Genomic DNA, 17,330 nt, shown 5'->3' on the forward strand with positions numbered 1-17,330 from the left:
TTCCTTTGCAACCCTCATAAAACCATCCAGCATATAAATCCTCATAGGAAACCCATTTGAATTGAAATCAATTACTTTCCTCACCGGGAAGAGGTCCCTTAGATGCCCACAGAGCGATACAGCTGATCCATAGAGTTTAACACAAGAGTTGTGTCATCACGTATCTCCGATATGAGCCTCTGTCGGTCGTTGTTTTATTGACCCCTGTACCCCACCCCCTTGTGAAAAGCTAAAGTAAATGACAGCATTTTAAATAATCTGTGAAATTGCTGCATTAAGATAATTAAAGCCTTTAGAGGAGTTTATCCAGCTTTAAATGTCTTGAGGGGGCTTTGCTGTTTGCAGAGGGATGTTGGCAGGGCATTTTGCTAAAGTGGCCCTATAAAAATTACCATGAAAAAGGAACCCAGACAAAATCTTGAACGGAGGGAGGAAAACATTTCCATTGTTGTGTTTCTTTATTTATTTACAATTGTTGTTGTTTCTTTATTGATTTATTTAGATTATCTGTATTTTTCTATAATTTTCTATAGCTATAATTTGAATCACTTCTTATTTTCTTATAAATTCTATTGTACACAGTAAAAAAGTTCAACTTAAAAACTTAAGTTGGTGCCTTAAATTAAGTATAACCAAATTGGCTGTTCAAGTCATTCCAACATAAATTATATAAAACTGACTTAAAAAAAATCGAGTTGAATCATATAACTTTTACAATTTTTTAAAATTGTCATGACTTACGGATCATTTCATTTTTTACAGTGTATAAACATTTTTGTTGCATTCATCAAAAGTTTTGGGTCAATCAGTTTTTTTTTTAAAGAAATTTATATTTTTTATTAATCAAAGTATTACAATTATCAAAAAGTGACAGCAAAGACAAAATATGTTATTGACATTTCTACAGCATTTATTAATCTTAGTTCATGTTAAATTCCCTATTTACTACATTATTACAATCAAAAGTTGTATCTGTTAACATTAGTTAATGCACTGTGAACTAACATGAACATAAACATTTTAACTAACATTAACAAAGGTTAATAAATGCTGTAATAATATATTGCTCATTGTCAGTTCATGTTAACAAATGCATTAACTTGTGTTAGCAATTGAGACGTTATTGTAAAGTGTCACCAATATTTCTACTTCAAATAAATGCTATTCTTTGGAACTTTCAATTCATCAAAGAATATTGTGTCACGGTTTCCACAAAAATAATAAGAAGTAATATTAGAAACTGTTTTCAACATTGATAATAATAAGAAATGCTTCTTGAGCAGCAAATCAACAGACTAGAATGATTTCTGATGGATCATGTGACTGATGACTGGGGTAATGATGCTAAAAATTCAGCTTTACAATCACAGGAATAAATTGCATTTTAAAATATGTTAAAATAGAAAACATTTATTTTAAATTGTTATAATACTTCACAATAGTACTGGTTTTACTGTATTTTTTATCAAATAAATGCAACCTTGGTGAGGTATTTTAGAGAATAATAATAATTCTAATATTTTAATTTATTTGAGAATAATAATTATTTTAAAAAGCATAAAAATGAACTTTATGCATATTTCTTATTTTTATCCATTCGAGTTCATGCTCAGTTCTATGTCGCAATGGAAACTCCCACAGTCTTGGGGTTCCTCTATCATCTTATAAAAACAGAGAGCAGAGCTGTTTAGTAGAGGAGCCAACGAAATACAAGGAATGACTCAACATTCTGACACCTCATTAAAATACCAAACACTCACAATTATAAACTCTTCAGTTTGTGTTAGTTGATAAGGCTCAAGAGGTTGGAATAGCCCATACATACTTGAACTAATATTATTGTTATATGTTAGTTTTAGCTAGAAGACAAAAAAGAATCTGCATTTGTGGTAAATAACATAATGTGTCAATTATGAAGATAGTATGGTGTTTATAGACACTGGAGAATTTTACTAAATCAGAATGTGTTATTTACGTTATCCTTTCATGGCGTACAAAAGACAGATTTAGGTTTAATATCCAAAGCACATTCGTTTATGTATTTTTTAGCATACGAGAAATGTGAATTCTTACACTGTGGGAACCCCATAAAACCAGACAAAATATGATCTACTGCCTCTCAATGTGAAATTACACTCTGATATCATTTGTAAAAGGAAGTGCTAAAGTGAAATGACTCAATTAGGTTACAATATACAGATTTCAGCAGCTGGGGAATTAATTGCCTAAGTGCTCATTAGACATTCAGTTTAGGCAATTAGATTCCTTTTAGTCTGACAGAATAAATGACTTTCCAGTAATTGGACTTGCAGACAGCTAGCTAGCACCTGAAATGAACTGTATTGCAAAGTCTCATTAAAATAAAAACATCAAATAAAAATCAAATGGAAAGTGAATGAGCTGAAAGTGTGCGATAGTTATTGTGAGAGTTGCTCTCTTTTATTCTTTGTCTTTTACTCCTTTTTAAACACTTCTGATGATTTCCCAAAACCGCATTTGAACCCGGAAACCTGCCTTTACCACCATCAGATTCACTGATCATAATACAAATGGTTTAAGTTTAGGCAGACAATATTTATTATAATAATCAGCGTAATATCAGTTTTTGCCTGATTAATGATTGTATAATTTCGTAAAAGTTTAGTTGTAGTAAGTAATCTCTGCATTAGCATCACCAAACAGAACTGCAAAAATACAAATTGTATTCAGACAGGTTACCTGAACTCTTCACCCATCTCCCATTGGTTGACAAAAAAAGTCCCATTGATTAAGTTGCTGTCATTTACAAACAAACAGAGCAACTTATAAATTGCTATAGTTGATAGGAGAAAGTATTTTAACAATGAAACAAATTTTAAACACTTCAGCTTTTAAAGGATGGATAGACAGATTAAATGGACACTGCTAAAGATCATTTGATAGAGGGTAAAATCCACCCTCTTTTACCTTGAAATATGTAAAAGAATGTGTGCTTGAAACATTTCTCCCGGAATTGATAGTGAACTGATTTATGGCCCTTATGGTTCGGTATAATTAATTTTATGCATATGACTTCTGTTACAATTACCATGTAGGGCGATTGGAGAAGTTCACTGCTTATATGAAACCATCGATAATTGTGGATTCATCACTGAGAGGTCTTATCATCTGGATGGAGAGAGATAAAATCCTTTCTCAAGACAGGACAAAAAAAAATCTTAAAGGTCAATTGTCTCAGGTCGACTAAATGCCTTAATGAACTAAGAATCAAATATTTGAGGGCTATTGTAAGAATATGTGAGGAGGCTGAGGATGGACCTGCACTCTTAGTGTTAACGTTCTGGTGTAAACATGTCCGTCTTCACTCTATCTTGAGAATTTAAAAAACAGTGATAACCAAGTATTTTTACATCAGGAATACACAATATTTACAGTCAACTAAACATCAAAATGCATAATACTGAAATTGTGTCTGCATGTAAACATTTACATTTCTATTGAGTCTAAACATACTGAATTACATTAATTAAAAGCACACAATAACTTAAAAGCTGTTAAATGTTGATACAACAATTTACCCAAAAGTTAAAGGTATAGCGGAGGATCTTTCCAAATTTTAGATAAGACCCGCCCTCTCCACTTTTTGAAAAGTTTGATTGATTCACTAGAATGATTGACAATTAGGAGGACCAATAGTTTAGACTACCCACCAGGAAGTAAAACATCCTCCGCTATACCTTTAATAAACAATAAATAATTCAAATGATTTGGATACTTGGATCGAGATGTAAAAAAAAAACCTTTTTATTATTGAGTTAAAATAGCATTTACCCCAAAGTGGAGTCAAAACTACATATCATATTATTAATATTTGGATACTTGGATCTATATGTATTGAATTGAAACAATGTGTTATGTTAATTAAAAGCACACACAATAACTTTAAAGCTGTTAAAAGCTGATACAACGATTTACCCTAAAGTACATAAAATAAATAATAATCTAAACATATATTATTATTATCATTATTATTATTATTAATAGACTTTTTACAGTGTCCAAAGTGGACCATTTTAGACTAGGAAAAAACATTTAAATAAATTCTCACTTTCTCACTTCTTTAAATGTCAGTGTTACTGACTACAATTGAATCCATTTCAAGCTACTTTTAAGGACAAAATGACACCTGTAATTGTGCGGGAAAAGGCTTTTGGTCCCACAGGAGAGAAAGAAAGAAATAGAGACAGGACGACTCAGTCAGTGGACAGGTGAGACTGACATGCTGAGTTTCTCCCTTCAGGTGTCTGTCATGCTCACGGGGCAGATAATTGGATCTGAAACACATCACACACAGAGCCGAAGGAGCACAGTCAGGACCAATTCTGGGCTTGTTTTACTAAGTGACTGATGACCAAACTGGGGTCAGGAGTAATGAAGACTACAGACGTTGCTGGAGATCTGCAGGACACTTGTCCAGCAGGGAGGGGGCCCGGCTCAGTCCGTAGGGAGATCAATTCAGCGGGGACGAAGAGGACAAAAAGAGATGACAGAAGCCCACTCTGACACCAGGAGTAGATTCACAGAGATCTATTAAGCTCTGGGGCACAGGGATGGATGACGTGAAAGACGCGCACGAGAAGCTGAACCGACAAGTCGGAAAACACATTTGCCTCCCACCCGTTAACACCGTAATGATCTAATCTATTTGCTCTTCAGAAATTCATAGTTCCCAGTTATTTGCTCACATGTTAAAAATCAAGGTGTCAGCAGCAGAGTTTATTCCCCTACAGAAACATCTTGATCTACCTGGGAACGTCCACAGCTATATTTATGCGGTAATGAAGATAAGGAACGATGGCACACTGCCTGGGATTTATGTGCACTATCTATGACTTTAAAGTCCTAATCAAGAAATACATTCAGTCAGACGCAATAAATTACCAACACAATCGAATCATTTTGAAGTAAAACAAACATTTATAGTATATAATGTTTTTTAAAACCTCCAAGTCTATTAAAATGACACCCGGATGCCTCATGCTTTATCTTGAAACGTTCAACTTTGTTTATTATATCCTGTTAAATTTTTCTAACTCACAGGTTCGAATTGCCGTCAACTCACATTACACCCCATTTAAACGATTCACCCCATTAGACATCTTCTCTTTGCAAATAAGTCCTAAGGCACTGCTCTCATTCATGTCTATCAAATGTTATCAAAACCGCTCAGGGTCCTTTAAAAACCGTCACCTTGCGTGTTTGCAAAACAAAGACGTGTGCAGTGTAGCCGCATATCGATGTCAACACAAGCGCAGGTCATTTAGAAACAGCTCTGGCGAACGTCTGCCGCTGATCGCAGAGATCTGTATTACAGTGAAATGAAGGTAGAGGAAAAACCCCTGTTAGATGCACGACCTCCGTCACAGAACACATTTTGACTGAATTGATCTGGATGATATGAATAATTTAGGAGACACCAAAGGAGGCAATATAAATGCACACATATATTCTAATCTCTCAAGCTGTGTTGTGTAAATGCTCAGTTTTCTGCTGTCTTGGAGCCGTGGAGCACTGCCGCCTGCCCCTGGTCTAAATGAATCCCCAAATCTATTCCACATTCAAAGTTATTCACACACAGGTGCATAATCATTATTTTGAGATTAAACTAAGGAATTTGTTTCTAGTGTCTCTATTTGGGGAGCAATACAAAAAAAACTTTTTTTTTTTCATTTGACCTTTAGCTTGCCTGTAGGCACATTTCTCATTGACATCTCTCCTCGGCCTCTAATCTGACAGCAGAAACTTTTCTTAAGTACAGCCACAAATGTTTTCCTGGGAAAAAAGTGGTAGACAAGAATAAAGAAATACCGGGGCACCTTTATAAAACACATACATTTTGTGTCCCTCACATATCTAAAACTTTAACAATGAATAGCTGATTCTAACTTTTACTATATTTTAATAAAGAATTTCTTCTTCTATTAATAATAATAATAATGAAGAAGAAGATTATGTTAATGAAGATGTTTAAGAAGAAAAAGAAGATGAAGAGATAAAGTGGTAAAAAGATGACAATAGGTAGGATTATGAAATCATTATGACAATAATAATAATAAACAGTAACTATGATATTTGTCTATTTATTTTACTAAGATTGAGAATCTTGGAGGAATTGTCCCACAAATGAGCAGTGACTTTTTAGGCCTTGTTACACAGACTGCTGTTTTTAATCAATTTGAATTGATCAATTTCCGCGGCTGCGGGAAACTGTAAGCAGGCTGAAACCGGGTCAGTTATAGATATGGTTCCTCCATGGTTTTTAAAAGAAAATATTGAGGTTATTGGACCTAGTATTCTTCAGATTGTGAATAAAAGCTTAGATACAGGTATTTTTCCTAGCATGCTGAAACAGGCCTTTGTGCAACCTGAACTAAAAAAACAAAAACAATTTAGATCCAACTGACTTGACTCATTTCAGACTGGTCTCTAATCTCTCATTTATGTCAAACAAAAAGTGGTGTTTATTCAACTACATGTTTACTTAGAACAGAATACGATTGGTGAAGTTTACCAGTCTGTTTTTAAGAAGCATCATTCCACAGAGACTGCCCTTGTAAAAGAGTTCAATGATTTACTGATGACAGTGGATGCTGATGATTCAGCAGTGTTACTTTTATTAGACCTAACTGCAGCTTTTGATACAACAGATCACACGGTACTGCTTTCACGGCTAGAGGAGTATGTAGGGATTCAGGGGAAGGCCCTAAATTGGTTTAAGTCATACCTGACTGCTAGAAGCATGGCAGTAAGATTTGGCTCGTATACATGGAGATCGACATCACTTATATGTGGTGTGCCACAAGGCTCTATCCTGGCCCCAACGCTCTTTTCACTTTATATGCTCCCGTTGGGAGACATTTTCAAGAAGTATGACATTGCATTTCATTGCTATGCAGATGACTTGCAAACATATTTACCGTTAATAAACGGAAATAGCTTGGAACCTCTAATGTCCTGCCTGTTTGATCTTAAATCATGGCTGGCTTTTAACTTTTTATATCTCAATGAAAATAAGACAGAGGTTGTAGTGTTCGGCCCCAGAGGAACCAGGGGCGCAGCAGAGTTAAGTTTCGGCCCACTGTCATTATATGTTTAAGAAGGTGTTAAAAACTTGGGTGTTTATAATGATAGCTCCCTGAAGTTGAATGCACAGATAAATCATGTGGTAAAGTCACGTTTTTTTTCATCTGAGAAATCTGGCTAAGATGAAATCATGTCTGATGTATAAGAGGCTTGAAATTGCAATCCATGCTCTTATATCATCAAGACTTGATTATTGTAATTTTTTATATAAGGGTATTGGTCAAGCATCTATTCTACGGCTGTAAAAGGTTCAAAACGCTGCAGCGAGTTTATTACGTGAACACATCACTCCGTCCTTGGTCTCTTTACATTGGCTCCCTGTACAATATAGGATTGATTTTAAACTTATTTTATTGGTGTATAAATCTCTTCATGGCCTTGCACCGACTTATTTATCAGATCTGTTAATGGAGTATCAGACAGGAAGAACTTTGAGATCATCAACTCAAAATTTGCTGAAAATTCCAAGGACCAAGTTAAGCCAGAAAGGGGATTGTGTATTTGGGGTAGTAGCGCCAAGACTTTGGAATAGCTTACCATGTTAGGGACACTGACTCTGTACATGTCTTTAAAGAACAACTTAAGACACACTTGTTTGCCATGGCCTATTCATTCTTTTGATGATAATTTCTATTCTTTTTATTCTATTACTATTGTACTATTTTGTCTATCTTACTGAGATGATGTAAAGCACATTGGTCAACATGTGTTGTTTTAATAGTGCTATACAAATAAAAGTGACATTGACATTATGTGCAGGAACTAATCTATAAATCTAAAAGATAAAAACAAAACAAAAATTTTTAATAAAAAATCTATATATTTTAAAGGTGCATTAAGCAACTTTTTCATGTTAAAAATACCCGTTTTCTAACCCATACATGCTTAAACAATTGCCTGATGGGCTGAATGAGCCCTTCTCTGATCACTGAGATTGTCTCTATAATCCTGTAAAGTAAAATAAATAAGAGGGATTCGGGCCGGAATTTTAGACTGGGCGTGACGTCATGCGCGTTCACGGCACGCTCACCTGGCTGTCTGGCAGGTTTGTGTATTCGCCGCCATTCTCCGTAGAAGATGGATTCTAAGAGACCGGCTTGTAGTTCATTTCAAACACCAACGCAAACTCCACGTAAGATAAAAAAAAAGAAAACTTTTGTCCGTGAGCGTGCACACTTCTGGCTGCAGTTTCGCTTGCCGCCAGAGGGAGCATTGTTCTGCAAAAACTCAGAGACTTGCGCAATGCACCTTTAAATCAAATAATTTTGTCAAAAAGTTAAAATTCAAGAACAAGTTAAAAGTTTTTCAAAAGTTTTTGTAACACTTCATTTTCTTCTTATCATTATATGTTGTGCGCAAAGGTTCATCTTAAAGGAATCGTTTTTTTTTTTTTGCCCATATAGTGGAAGTCAATGATCACCAAATATCTGAGCATCAAAGGTTTCTATTTACAATGTGTTTTTTGAGCATTGTAGACAATCATATCTGTTGAGGGTGTGAATGCAATGGCCTAGGTGCTAGTCAGGAAGTAAGAATCTGTTTTTTCAGAAGGTTTTGTTTTGTTCAAAGCAACCTCACGCTTGCAAATCCTTTCATTATAACCAAAAAGTGTAAACATTATGTAAATAAGAGATTTATTGTACAATTAAGACAGCTTTGTATTATGACGGGAGTTTTTTGCAAGAATGCAGAATTCAAAGAGCAGAGCATTAGAGATTATAAAGAGAGGGCTCTTCTCTTGTTTTCTGTTTACCCATTCACAATCTGAATAAAAGTTTAGTTTTTATACAAATTATTCCACTGCAACATTTGTGGATTGACAACCATATTTAAATGCATGATTGGATAGAAATCGGGTGATGATTGATTGAAATAACCAACGGACAAGGCAAAATGGGACAAAAACAATTAAAAGCACTTAAAACAACAGTTTTTGCTCTGGTACCGAAATTGGCAAAATATTACTGGTATTGGTAAAGACTACTGAAAGTTTGCACAATGGCAACCCTAATTCAAAATATCTTGTGTTTACAGAAGAAGAAGAAAAGTCATTCCGGTTTAGAAAGACATGTGGGTGAGTGAATGAATTTTCAATTTTGGTGAACTACCCCTTTAAATTGTCAAGCCTGTAAGCATAATTTTGTACAATGTATTAATGCATTAGAGATTTAAAAAGCAGAACGCAATTTTTAAACACTTAGAACACATTATCTGTCTGGTATAATATTTAATATTTAATTGAATGTTCAGTAAAAATCACCGAATCAAAACAGAAAAGTCCCCTTTTTCATGGAATAACATATTGAAAAATAAGTAGGGATCCTTTGCATTACAGTTGTTCCTTTGAATCTATTTCCTCCGATGACAACACAACACATCTTGCAACAATCACAACTGTACGTTTAGTGAACTATTAACAGCACAGCATGGTCTGGAGAACATTAAATCTGTAATGACTCTATGGTGATGAGGAGATGGGGCCAAGCTTTGCATGGTTCAGCAGTTTCAGCAGTCTGAGGAGAAAATAGATAGGACGCAAGTAACAGATGGCCCATAGAAGTGTGTTCATCTGGACACAAACAAAGACCCTAGGAATGATTTAATGAACATTTTGGACCCTAGTAATGATTTAATGATCATTCTGGCCTCACCTATTATTTATATGGACATATAATCAACTGAAAAACCATATTTCACAGCTGAACAACGAACGTCAAATGCAGACCTCGTCAGTCATGAAGCCCTGTCAACAACAATCCCGACCAGTATTATATTCCCAGTGAGGCGGTTTGTTTGTTTACCGCAAACCTATTCTCATATTTACAAATGCAGCTGTTCTACTAATATGTAACAGGAAATAGTATCTCTATTGAACACATAAACAAACCTTTTAAATCAAAGTCCTCATAAAAATGACAGGTAGCTGCTGTAATATAAATAACACACATAATTTGCATGGCTCATTAGACTCTTACGATAAATTATAGCACACTATTGCTTTCACTGAATCATGTTTATGCCTGTTTGTGGTAAACAAGGGAGGATGAAAATTATAATGGTTAAATTAGGAGTTAATGAGTGGCGTGAGTGTCACACATGCCGCGTGTCGCGACGCGTAAAGGGAGCCCGGGGTCAGTCGGAGGCGCAGGTTAATTAATGGACTGAATCACGCGTAGATTGAAAAGCACAAGGCTCAAGTTTAACTAGAGCAGCAGGGTATAACACTGACAGTAACACTAACCCTATTACAATGTTAATGATACCAGAACCCGGGACAAATAATTACATTCAAAGCTTTCTCTTGTAAAGCCACAATAAGCGGCACGCCGAAGATGACTTTCTTGATGAGAGGGCAAAGCAGCTGGGGACATATGTGGCACGAGTCGGGGGATTCCCTCAGAAACACCTCAAGAGCCATTGTTTGACGCCCGGCGTGCGCTCTGGGCCGCTGTGCCTCATGAAGAGGCTGATTTAAGCCCTGATAAGGGAGAGACTGCTCCATTTAGCTGTGCCATGTGGTCTCATCAAAAGATCATTGCAAACCTTTTAATTTACCTCTGGCCCTGATTGTGCTACTCCTCCTATTGTTCTGTGCTGGATAGGTTTGCCCTCGCTCTGTGGTAACAGGTGCTGTGTTAACATCAGCGTGTCATTGCACAAGCATCTCAAATTGAGTTTTATAACATCAATGTAATTTATCGCCAATGGAAAATGTGCTGGATTTCAAAGCAAAGCATGTTTCATGTACACTGATTTGTTTATGCATTTAGCAGACGGTTTTATCTAAAACAACGATATAGATAACAATATATATACTGTTATATAACACTATTATGTACTTTCAGAAGCAAATGTGTAAAATAAAACCCAGCTTATCCAACCCGATCTCACGGGAAAACGTACAAATTCTACGAGGTGGCTTATTCGTACGAATTCATACGACCTGACTCGTACGAATTAGTACGATTTTTGCAAAATCGTACATATTTTAAAAATTTGCCAATTCGTATGAATTCATACGAATGACCTACCCCTGACCCCGCCCCTAAACCTACCCATCACGTGGGTTTAAACAAATCGTACAAATTCGTACGAGTGAGGTCGTACGAATTAGTACGAATTAGCCAACTTTTAATCATTCGTACGAATTCGTACGAATTGGTCGTGAGATAGCGTTGGCTTATCATTAGGGCAATACCCTCAAAAGTCTTATTCAGACTATGGGACTAGTTTTACATGGAGGATGTTAGAGAAATGTGTTTCACAGCCGTATTTTGTGATTTTGATCCTGTCCGGATCTGCCATGTCTGTGTTTTTCTCACACAACCTCAGTAATAATTCCAGGGCAAATTACCAACAGTTTTTCGGCAAACTCAACGTTCCTTTGAGAAATCTAATCCCGTCCGAAATCCGAATGTCTGTGATTGCTGATGTTGTATTATACTAACGCTTTTCCTTGTGTGCTCTTCGACCTACCTGAGCTAGATGATATAGACGAAAAAAATGTATTATAAAATTAAGCCAAATCGCGAAAACTGCGAAGAGTGCCCATTTCGTTTTCATAGAGCTTTTTTTCATAGAGCACAAAAACATTTTAATTCCTCCAACAACACAATGATAAAAACAATACAAACCAAATAGCAAATCAAATATGTACATCCGTAGCATACTGATGTGTAACAAAAACTTGTGGTGTAGCCTGCTCACCATTAAAATAGTTGAAGGCGGCAGGTCTTCAAGTGATAAGTCATTTATAATTAAGTTTCAAGTTCCTTTTGGGAAATAATGCATTAAATGTGAATTTTCTGTTTATAGGCAGAGGGTGAACCAACTCCAGGGAAAGTCTAAGGAGGTGCGCTTCCCATTTAAAAACACATTTAAATTTGTGTAAAGTTACTTGTCATCGCACAACCTACACATCCCAGCATAAACACTGCTGATAAATTATATATAAAAGTGTCTACATTTCACAAACCATTGTTATTTTGAACAAATTACATATACTGTGCACTGAATTTGGCATCTGGCATCCCTGCTCCCACTTCTGTAATAAAGATGTTAGTCCCATCCGAATCAGTACATGAAATTACAGACGTTGAGTGATAAGAATTGTAACTCAAACATTGTAGAAAACCTTCTTTTTTTTTTTTACTGTGAAGAACATTTTAATAATCTAAAGAAACTTCTTTCACTATCAAGAACCTTTTGTGCGGTGGAAAAGTTCCATGGATGTTAAAGGTTCTTCATGTAACCATAGATGCCAATGAAGAACCTTAATTTTTAAGAGCTTATAGTAGCAATGAGCATTAAAAGAGAAAAAAATAATAATACAATAAATCTCTGAAAATCAGTCTTGACACATACACGCACAGTTTTGGGACAACTGCTTTTAAATAAGAAGTGGATGCCATATGCAATCTCTCTGTGTGTGTGCAGAAAACAAGAATCACTCCAAAAACTGCAATGGTTTAATATGATAAACCACCATAGGTGAAGTTCTGGTGTCTCACAGCTTGGAACATGAAACACAGATGATCAAATTGCATGGCATAAATTCTACAATTTTATGCCCTTTTTGTCCATTTCTACAGAGCAGCTCTTCCACTTTCATCTGAACATATTTTCTATACTGTTACATATATCAAATGCAGAAATAATTTCACATTATCACATCTGACCCCTCCCGTGTGATGTAGACATACATCATACAGGCATCAGAACAGAAGCAGCAGAGAGCGGACAGACATCAGGATGGTGATCGCAGAGAAAAGCGCTTCGCATGTAGATCACAAGAAGAGCGCTTGGGGTCAACTTTGAAAGGCTGGCGTCATAATTCATCTGACCTCTGCGTACCGTCGCTTCAAATCCTGCGAGAACTAATCAACAAAAGGTAAAGAATGGGGTGGGGAGGCCAATGGCCCAAGATGGGGAAAAATGAAGAGAGCAGAGAAAACCAAAGAGCCAGAACATGAGTGAAATTTATTTTTTAACCCCTGTACATACGGCTTATTAATCTTCTTGTGACCTCCTGTTCAGTGAAGTGTCATAGAGTGATTTTCTCCATCTCGGGCCTCTCACTCTCCACAGTCTTTTCCGAAACATTAAATATCACCTGCCTTGATTAATCCAAACTTAATTAAATCAATCAGCGAAACAATGGCAAGGCAATGAGGTATGTAATCATTGAAATAGTAAATTAAATGATGTAAGGGGCCGCAGTTTGCCTTATTGACAGTGATGGAGAGGAAACGGGGGGTCCCGGGGAAGCTGTGCCGGCCGTTCTGGCTGACCACATTGGCCCGGCCCCCTTCGGCACACTGGGGAACTTTCCAATCTGCCCCTCCATGCCGGACACATTTGAATTAATCAGAGCCCTCTGCTGGCCCTCCCCAATGGCCCCTGGTTTCTTATGGATGACTTCCATTTCAAAAGCTGTTAGTGTGTGAAGAGCGTATCTGTGTCACTGAGCTAATCATGTGAATACTGTACACATGTGCCACAGATGCTTTTCCAAGACCGGGATTCATGTGTAATGTGTACAGTGTGTTTAGAAGATCTTCCAAGCGATTATTGTCTAGCGATACATTATTAGATGCAATTAAAACAAAACACAATGTCAGCAACTACTTCATTTTACTAAATATAAGCTATCATTTTGCTTTTAAATGCAAGTCTCACAGGAACTCACTGGTTAAAAGTCCTGCAGGACCCTCTGTTTGAAATCCAATGATGAATAAGTAGTTCAAACTAAGCTGGATTTTGTAAACAAATGAATAAAAATGGGAATTAAACGACTGCATTTTCTTAATGGATTCAATAACGCTTCTTAGTTCTTAGTAAGGAATAAATACTAGGGACAAAAAGAAATGCAATTTCAATGACAAGCAATGAGATGATTTCAACAATAAATCTTGCAACGGGTCTTCATTATAACTTTTTTAGAGCTGGCATTAATGCAATCCAATAACTTGTCTTAACTATACACATTAACAACAATAATAAAACAAACAAATGTGGTAATATAATTCATTTGTTAATATTTATAAAATACTACTGACAAAACATATGAGTATATTTGCATGAACAGCCAATAAGTTACTAAAATTATTTGAGTCTTACAGTTAGATGTGAGCAGTATGTGTTTGATTCACTAAAAAGGACTGACTCAGAGAATTGGACAACAATGGTTGCGCTGTATACTTTAGATTTGCTAAAAATAACCAATTCAGAGTCATTCATTCGGGGAATACATATATAAACAAAAAAAACATATTTCGTCCGCATTGTGCAAGAACCGTTAAAGGGATAGTTCACTTTGAAATGAAATTTTGGTATGTTTTAGTAGGTGTCTTTTTTTCCGCAGTAGTTTCAATTTTGATATTTTTAGGTCAAACCGTTCTTGTCTGTCAGTCATTTAATGCAGGTCTATGGTCACCGTCTCAAAGAGCATGCACAGAGTCCAAATTAAAACAATTCCCCGTCATCCAAATTAAACAATTCCCCATCGTAAGTACACATTGATGGCCTAAGACACGAAACGAGCGGTTTGTGTGAGAAAACGAACAGTATTTATATCGTTGTTACCTCTTGTACACAGCCACGTCCAAGTGATCTGAGGGCGCGGGCGGGTATAGATATATACAATAGAAGTCGCCTTGGCTACTGCAGTTCATTGGAACGAAACCGTAGCCAAGGCGACATCTAGTGTAACTCTGTGCATGCTCTTTGAGGCGGTGACCATAGACCTGCATTATATGACTGACAGACAAGAACGGTTTGACCTAAAAATATCAAAATTGAAACTACTGCGGAAAAAAAGACACCTACATCTTGGATGCCCTTGAGGTAAGCTAAAACATACCAAAATTTCATTTCAAAGTGAACTATCCCTTTAACAGAACTGAAAATACCTTAGTATCCAAACTTGTCCCAGGCTTCAAAATGCAAAAGGATGAACAGATGTTTAAGGGTGAACGACTAGCAGGTGATGCAATCAAACGCTTGAGAGAAGTGTGTGCGCTTCCTATTACTACAAAAGCGAGTACAAACATTTTGTCAAAAAGGGCAAACATCAGCCACAGCTGGGATGTTAATGCTGGCAAATAAGATTATCACCAGAAAGGATTTCTCTTCTAAGCATTTGCCCCTAATTAGATTTCTTCATCTCAGGAATGAATTGCCTTTTAGCAACGAAAGCTGGCAGTTAGCTCCTTATAACTGAGTTAAATGAATAATTACTAATACAATTACAAGGGTCTTTCATGAAAAGGAAGGTAAATATGGAACTCAAATAGTTAGGGAAAAGTAACTGGCTAGATTCAGGGCACCTTCAGAGCCTGTGGTTTTAGTTTTCTCACTGAAAAAAAAAAAGGTGTATTTTAAATAATAACTGAACAAAAAAAGGCATAGGATTAAAAAAAAAAATATATATTATGCCTAATAGTCTAAAGAAAAAAAGAAAGGCATGGAGAGAAGTGACAATTAAAGTGCAGGGAGGATAAACCAAACTCTGTGAAAGACAACCAGCTGGTTTAAGTAATCAGGGTTGGGTTAGGAAGTGCAAGGCCATGCAGGCCTCAGCTGGCATGAGGACGTCTTAGAGAGGAGCAAGCGAGACGTGGGTGAGTATGGATCCTCTCGCCGTGCCTCCCCGGTCCATTCATCACCCAACTGCCGCTGACAGTGACGGATGGGTCAGACCCAGGACTGGCACCGCACCAGCGCCAGAATCATACGGCCCACGAGCCCACTGACAGCTGGAGCACTGTGTCAAGTGGCAGAAAGACGGTGGCCATTAATAATCCCCGTCACATGATCCGAACGGTATACGGGCGGGAGAGGGGCCGCGAGTCAGACGGTGGCCCGGAAGAGAGATGTCACGTCGGGTAGGGTGACAGTCATGCAGGCCTGCTCTTTAATCAAGTGTGTGGAGATTGGATAATAACCATATCTCAGCCAAATTGAAAGAGGGCAAAGGATAAGGTTTTTAAAGAAGAGCTGTTTTTAATAGCTCAGGTTTGGAAGGTAAAGCTTAGGGATATTAAATACTGTACAAATGCCTTTGCATCAATAAAGGATAAAACATGCTGTGAAAATGAGGCCATGTGAATCAAAAAATGACTTTCGCATTTTTGAGCCAAGTGGATTCTAAATGCTTTAAAATCCCTCCCCAAACATTATAGTTTTTGTAAAAAAATATATATTATTAATTATATATTCTGAATGCTTCAAACTTCCCCAAAATTGAACACTTTTAATAAATGTAGTCCAAGGTGATCTCAAGGCATTGTAAAAGGAATTATAAAATTGTTCATCTAAAAACGACTTATTATAAGTACTTATAAAAACATTACAAATACAGATTCCGAATGCTTTAAACATCTGAAAAAAAAAAAGTGTTTATTTTTAAACAATATAAAATAAAACATAAAAAAAAATTTAGCCATATAAAATACAATGAAAATGCTGGTATTTAAGAAGTTAATTTGCAATTTTGATAAATTTATACAAAATTTAGGTCAGGATTTTAGACAATGCTAGCAATCCAATGTAATATTACAAACACCAGTGAATAAAAAGTTACTTTTGTGATGCATGTAACAAAATGGATGCTTTAAAAGTGTTATATCATACTTGTTCCACTTGAAGTGTTATCTTCACGAAATACGGTTTTAATTGTCTTTCAATTCTCCTTGCGCAGAAGAATGCAAACCATGAGGAAGAGTTGCATGTGCTTAAGCCATTTACTCTCATGCATTGTTTAGAAACCAAGATCCCTTAATCCAATTCACCACTGCAATCAAAAAGCCACATTTAATGCATATAATAACCAAACCTGTAATGCTGTGAAACCATTTTGCATATCATTACAGACAGTTTTGCGGTAATGAAGCTGCATTTAATGGGATTCCAAAAAAGCTCCCATATCATCCCAAGCATACATGCACACTAATTTGGTTAAAAATAATTCAGACCAAAGACAATCACACACTAGAAAGAGTGAACTAGATTTGTCCTCTAAGAACAAGGACCCTAATTTCAACCTTGGGTAGTGGCTCCCTTATTTGAGTGGGGTGGAAAATATCATTACCTATTTCAGTGTGATTAAGGCAGAATGCCACCAGGCCAAATGCAAAGTGATTAACTTGAACGTCCTCCACAGCCTTATTAATGCAAATCTGGCAGATATCGGTAGAGAGAGAAGACCT

The sequence above is a fragment of the Leuciscus leuciscus genome, assembly GCF_965113295.1.
Source record: "Leuciscus leuciscus genome assembly, chromosome: 16".
NCBI lineage: Eukaryota > Metazoa > Chordata > Actinopteri > Cypriniformes > Leuciscidae > Leuciscus > Leuciscus leuciscus.